Source organism: Marmota marmota, unplaced genomic scaffold (genome assembly GCF_001458135.2).
Source record: "Marmota marmota marmota unplaced genomic scaffold, marMar, whole genome shotgun sequence".
NCBI lineage: Eukaryota > Metazoa > Chordata > Mammalia > Rodentia > Sciuridae > Marmota > Marmota marmota.
In genome coordinates, this window is record NW_026000294.1 from 1,679,911 (window position 1) to 1,686,869 (window position 6,959).

The following is a 6,959-nucleotide window of genomic DNA, read 5'->3' on the forward strand; positions in this document are numbered from 1 at the left end:
TTAACATATATATGATTTGCAAATAGTTTCTCCATTTATGTGAATTGTCTTTTCATTTGAAGCACCAAAGTTTTAAATTTTGGTTAGGTCTAATATATCTATTTTTTCTTTGGTTACTTGTGGTTTTAGTGTCATACTGAAGAATCCATTGCCAAATTCAAGGTCACAAAGATTTACAGCTATGTTATATTTGTCTTTGATCTATTTTTTTAATATTTATTTTTTTAGTTGTAGTTGGATACAATACCTTTGATTTTATTTATTTATTTTTATGTGGTGCTGAGGATCGAACCCAGGGCCTCACATGTGCTAGGTGAATGCTCTACCGCTGAGCCACAACCCCAGCCCTTGTCTTTGATCCATTTTGAATTAATTTTGTATATTATATGAGGTACGTGTCCAATTTCATTCTTTTGCTTGTGGCTATGTAATGTGCCCAGCATCATTTGTTGAAAAGACACTTTTCCCCTATTGAATGGTCTTGGTATGCTTCTCAAAAATCAATCAATTGACCACAGATACATGTGTTTATTTCTGGACTCTCAATTCTAGTCCTTAATTTTATTCTATTGATCTATATGACTATCCTTACGGCAGCACCACAGTGATTTGATTAGAGTAGCTGTGTTGTAAGTTTTGAAAAAAGGAAGTGTGAGTCTTCCAGTTCTGTACTTGTTTTTCAAGATTGATTTGGCTATTATGGGTCTCTTGAATTTCCATTTGAATTTTAGGTTCAGCTTGTCAATTTCTGCAAAGAAGCTGGCTGGAAATTCAATGGAGATTGCATTGAATTTATAAATCAATTTAGGGAGTATTGACATTTCTAACAATGTTATGTCCAATAATCCATGAAATGGATGTCTTTCCATTTATTTAGGTTTTAATTTTTTTTTTAGTTGTAGATCATAATACCTTTATTGTGTTTGTTTTTATGTGGTGCTGATGATTGAACCCAGTACCTCACACGTACTGGGCAAGCACTCTACCACTGATCTACAATCCCAGCCCATATTTAGGTCTTATCCAAATACTTTCAACAATGTTTTCTAGTTTTTAGAGTGTAAGTTTTAGGTTTTTTTGATAAATTTATTTTAAATTATTTTTTATACTATTGAATATATGGAATTGTTTCCTTATTTTCATTTTTTGGATTGTTCATTGCAAACATATAGAAATACCACTTATTTTTATCTCATATCCTGAAGTTCTGCTGAACTCATTTATCCTTATCATTTTTAGTGGATTTCTTAGGATTTTCTTTATATAAGACTATGTCATCCACAAATATAATTTTACTTCTTTTTCCCCCCATTCTGGATGCTTCATATTTCTTTTTCTTGCCCAGTTGTTCTGACTAGAATCTCCAGTACAGTGTCTAATATAAATAAAAGGAGTAGACACATGTTTCTTTCTTCTGATCTTAAAGGGAAAACATTGTTTTTCCATTAAATATTATGTTTGCTGTGAGTTTTTTGTACATGTGCTTTATCATTTTGAGAAATTTCCCTTTGTACCTAATTTATTGAATGTTTTTTAAAATCATGATCCTATCTGCATCTAGTGAGATCATTTTGTGTTTTCCCCCTTTAGTCTATCAATATAACATATTATCTTAATTAATTTTTAGATTTTAAACCAACCTTGAATTACTAGAATAAATCCCTTTTGGTCATTTGTAATTCTTTAATATAGTGCTGGATTCATGCTGCTAGTGTTTTGTTGAGGTTTTATGTCTATATATAGAGAGATTATAGGAAGGGAGGGGAATGGGAATAAGAAAGACAATAGAACGAATCAGACAAAACTTTCCTGTGTTCATATATGAAAACACTACTAGTGTAACTCCATAGCATGTTTAACCACAAGAATGGGATCCTACTTAGAATAAGTTATACTCCGTGTATGCATAATATGTCAAAATATACTCGAGTATCATGTATATCTAAAAAGAACAAATAAAGCCAAAAATAAAGAAATTGTAGTTTGTACATTTCATTTCCAATGACATCTTTGGGTTTGCTAGTAGGGTAATTCTGACCCTGTTGAATGAGTTGGGAATTGTTTCCCTTTCTTCCTTTTCTTAAGGGAATTTTTGAAGAATTGGTATTATCAGCACATCTGTAATCTGAAGTACTCAGGAGGCTCAGTTGGGAGGCTCATAATTTCAAGACCAGCCTGGGTAACTTAGTAAGGACCTGTCTCAAAATAAAATAAAAAGGACTGAAAATATAGCTCAGTGAAAGATTACTTTCCTAGGATGTGGGAGGTCCTGCATTCAATCTAAATACTGAGAAAAAATCAGTATTAAATATTCCTTAAATGTTTGGTAAAATTGACTAGTGAAGCCAATTATTCTTGGACTTTTCTTTGTAGGAAGAATTTTAATTACTAATTCAATTTTTTATTTGATTAGCTCTATTCAGCTTTCAATTTCTTTCTTCTTGAATAAGTTTAGTTATTTTGTGTCTATGAATTATCCTTTTCATTTAGTCTATCTAATTTGCTGACACAAAGTTGTTCATAGTATTCCTTATTATTATTATTATTATTGACTGAACCCAGGGCCTTGTGCAAGCACTCTACCACTAAGCAAAACCCCAGCCTCTTTTTTATATTTCAAATGTGAATAATGATGTCCCTACTGTCATTACTGGTTTTAGTAATTTTGAGTCTTCTTTCCCTTTTTTTCAGTTATACTAGCTGAAGGTTTGACAATTTTATTTTTGTTTCATTGATTTTTCTCTATTGTTTTCTTGTCTCCATTTCATTAACTTCTATTGTAATCATTCTTACTTTCTTCCTTCTGTTTACTTTGGGTTAAGTTTATGTTTCTGATGTCTTCAATTGGAAGATTAAGTTGCTTATTTGAGATCTCTCATTTTTCCCACATTTTTATCAGGGAATTATAGTTATACATAACAATGGGCTTTGTTATTATATATCAGTGCATGTACAAACAATATAACAATATAATTTGGCCAATATCACTACCCAACACCACTTCCCCCTCCCCCTCCATCTCCCACCTTGGTCCCTTTTCTCTTCTGATCTTCCTTTAATTTTCTTAAGATCCACCCACCTCTCTTTTCCTTTTTCCTCTCACTGATCTTCTGAGTTTGACTTATTTCACTTAGTATAATGAGGTCTTTCTTTTTTAATGTAGTAATTTATAGTTATATTTCCTTTGTAAGCACTTCTTTAGCACTATCCTATAAGTTGGCATGTTGTGCTTTCATTTTTATTCATCTTGTAGCACTTGGTATGGATTCAAGCCTTTTCAACCTAATAGTTTACTTTGGAGGAATTATTATGAGTACCTGGCTTGTATATCAACATACAAATTGTACCATCTCCTTTCGAAGACATTCGATCCTTTCACTACTGGGAGCATATAAACTTGCATTATTTACTATTTGTAGCCTATACTATATACTTTCAGACTTGTGACTCCTACAGGTAATAGAACATGTCACTTGCTTATTGTAATTGTCTCTGACTGGATTTAGAAGCTATATATCAACAAAGTAAATGGCATTTTAAAAGTATCACTTAGAATATTATATCTGTGTTCTTAAAAATTATAATTATTAACACATGATGCAAATTACTGGGAGTCACTCTGATATATCCATAACGTTTACATTATGCATTAATCATGTCCATCCATCCTTCTATACTTGTTCCCCTTCCCCTCCCTCCTCACACATCTCCGCTCACTTCCCAGTCCCTAGTAATCCCTTTTCAGGCCTTTTTTTTTTTTTTTCTTTTTTAGCTTTCACATATGAGAGAGAATAAGTGATACTGGTCTTTCTATGTCTGGTTCATTTTGCTTAATATGATATATCCTCAGTTCCATTAATTTTTGTTTGCAAGTGACAGAAGTTCATTTTTCTTTATGGCCAAATAATTCTTCACTGTGTATATATACCATATTTTCTTTGTCATTAATCTGTTGACAGACATCTAGGATGATTCCATATCTTAGCTATTGTGAACAGTGCTACAGTAAACTAAGGCATACAACTAACTTTTTGTGTGCCAACTTCATTTCCTTTGGTTGTATACCCAGGAATAGGACAGCTGGATCATATGGTAGTTCTGTTTTTAGTTTTTGAGGTACCTCTATATTGTTTTTCATAGTGGCTCTACTAATTCCTATCAATAATATATAAAGGCTCCTTTTTTCCCCCACATCCTTGCCAGTGTTTGTTTTCTTTTTTATAATGCTCATTCTAACTGGGGTGAGATGGTATCTCATTGTGGTTCTGATTTACATTTTCCTGATGGCTAATGATATTGAGCATTTTTTCATATGATTGTTCACTATTTGACTTCTTTTGAGAAGTATCTATTCAAATCATTTGTCTATTATTAATTGGATTACTTGTTTTTTTGTTGTTAATTTTTTTGAGTTCTTTATATATTCTGGATATTAAGACTGTCAGATGAATAACTGGCAAACATTTTCTCCCATTTGATAGGTTATCTCTTCACATTGTTTACTTTTCTGTGTGGAAACTTTTAAATTTGATGTAATCCTATTTGTCAACTTTTGCTTTTGTTTCCTGTGCTTTTGGATTCTTGTCCAGAAAATCCTTGCCTGTACCAATATCTCAAAGTGTTTCCCCTATTTTTTCCTCTAGTAGTTTCAGAGTTTCAGGTCTTACATTGAAGTCCTCGATCCATTTCAAGTCAATTTTTGTACAGGTTAAGAAATAAGGGTCAAGTTTCAATTTTCTGCATGAGGATATTCAATTTTCCCAGCAACTTTATTAAGTTTTGATATGTTGAATCTTTTTATTCATGTCATAGTATTTTCTAATTTCCTTTGTGGTTTTTCTTTGAATCCATGGTTTCTTCAGGATGTGTCATTTAATTTCTATATACATATTGTTAATTCACCAAATTTCTTTCTTTTATTATTTTGAATTTAATTGTTATGATTAGAGAATATGATTTATTTGTACAGTTTTCAGTACTTTAAATTTATCAAGTCTAAGCATTATAGGTCTAATTGGAGAAGGTTCCATACACATGTCAAAGAGTTGTATATTCTTCTGTTATTAGGTGTGATGTTCTATAGATATATTAGGTCTAGTTTGTTTAAGTGTTAATTAAGTCTTCAATTTCCTTGTTGATCTTCTGTACAGTGTTTTACCTTTATTGAAAGTAGGATATTGAAACTTCCAACAATTATTTATTGAATTGTCCATTTTCCCCTCTGCTCTGTCAATATCAGCTTCACATATTTTTGAGTTACATTGTTAGGTATTTATATTATGATTATTATATATTCCTCATGGTTTGTCATTATAAAACATCTGTCTTTTTTAGTAGTAATAGTTTATGTCTTTTTTGTGGTTCTGAGGATTGAAACCAGGGATTTGCACATGCACAGCAGGTGCTATACCATTGAACTACATCTCTAGCCCTCAATCTATTTTATGTCTTAAGGTTTGATATTAGTATAACCACTCCAGCTTTTGTTTGGTGTTATAGAATTTTCCATTCCTTTACTTTTATTTTTTCTTTCTTCCTTTCCTTTGCCTGTTTTCCTTCCTTCCTTTCTTCCTCCCTCCTTCTCTCTCTCTTTCTTTCTTTTCTCTTCTCTTCTTTTTTTTTCTTTTCTTTCACTAGAGATTGAACCCAGGGGCACTTAACCATTGAGCCACATTCCTAGCCCTATTTGTTTGTTTTGGTACTGAGGATTGAACTCAGAGGTGTTTAACCACTGTGCCACATCCCCAGATCTTTTACTTTTTGTTTGTTTGTTTGTTGTGAGACAGGGTCTCTCTAAGTTGCTCAGGGTGTGACTAAATTGCTGAGGCTGACTTTGAACTTGTGATCCTCCTCCCTCAGCCTCCTGAGTTGCTAGGATTACAAGACATGCATCAGTGCTCCGGGCCATCCTTTTACTTTTAACTTATTTATATTTTTGATCTAATTGTGTCTCCTAAAGATAGAACATGGTTGGATCTTACAATTTTTTAATCCATGTGGCAATAACTGCCTTTTTGTTGGATTGTTTAATCCATCCACATTTAATGTTATTATTCATATAGTTGCATTATGTCTGCTATTTTATTTTTGTTTTCTATGTTTCCTCTCTTGTTTCTCTAGTCCTCCTTTACAGCTTTGTTTCACACTGAATATTTTCTAGTATAACATTTGAATTTCTTTAGTTATTTTTCCAGTGACTATATTTAATGAGAGATGCATATAATTGCAGCCTTCTGGGATTAGATACCTCATACGTTTCCCTGAATTTAATTGTTAGAAAATAACCTTCTCTTTTTAGAAGGAATATTAGGATATGCTGGAACTAAGGTAAATTAAAAAGCCTTGGCTTAAAAAACTTATTTTAAATTTTCCCTAGCTGCTTACCTCCCAGCCCCCTACTGCATGGCACAGTGACTCATTATAAAATGTGTTTAATGGACACTAGAGTGTTTTTTTTTTTTTTTCACGTCAGACGGGTAATGTGCCGATGTCGTAACAAGGTTTAGAGGGAGGCACATCTCACACAAGAGCGTGAATACCCAATCATCACGCTTATGAACCGAAGGATCAACTAGAGAGTTTTAATAGGTTTTGGTAATGACTGAAACTGACACAAGTAACAGTTTGAGAAAGTAGATAATTTAGGGAAGCATATAGACAGAGTTACAAGTCTTTTTGGCTCCCCAAAAAGGTCTGAAATACTAACATGCCATATTAAGGTCAAAGTCTTTCAATTGAAGGTGTGTGTTTATCAGAGTTATTACAAGGTGTTGTAGGGGAACCACTCTTAAAAGCTGGGTTATAGAATATAGGAGAAAGGACAATCAATAGTATGCTTTTTTCTTTGCATGTGAAAACTCTCTAGTCAAGGGTCCTCATGAAACATTTGAAAGCTTAATAGGTACAAGGATCTAGGGGACAGAATGTGAGTAGTAGAGGGGATAAATATATTTTAATGT

The 6,959-nt window shown here is 32.6% G+C and overlaps 1 non-coding gene across 1 annotated transcript; it reads right to left on the reverse strand.

Annotated features, from left to right (window-relative positions):
- Window positions 1-6,466: 6,466 nt before the first annotated feature.
- Window positions 6,467-6,568, reverse strand: LOC125614452. Its single transcript, XR_007345040.1, has one exon. It is a non-coding gene; the product is annotated as a small nucleolar RNA U13 (small nucleolar RNA).
- Between the last annotated feature and the right edge of the window lie 391 nt (window positions 6,569-6,959).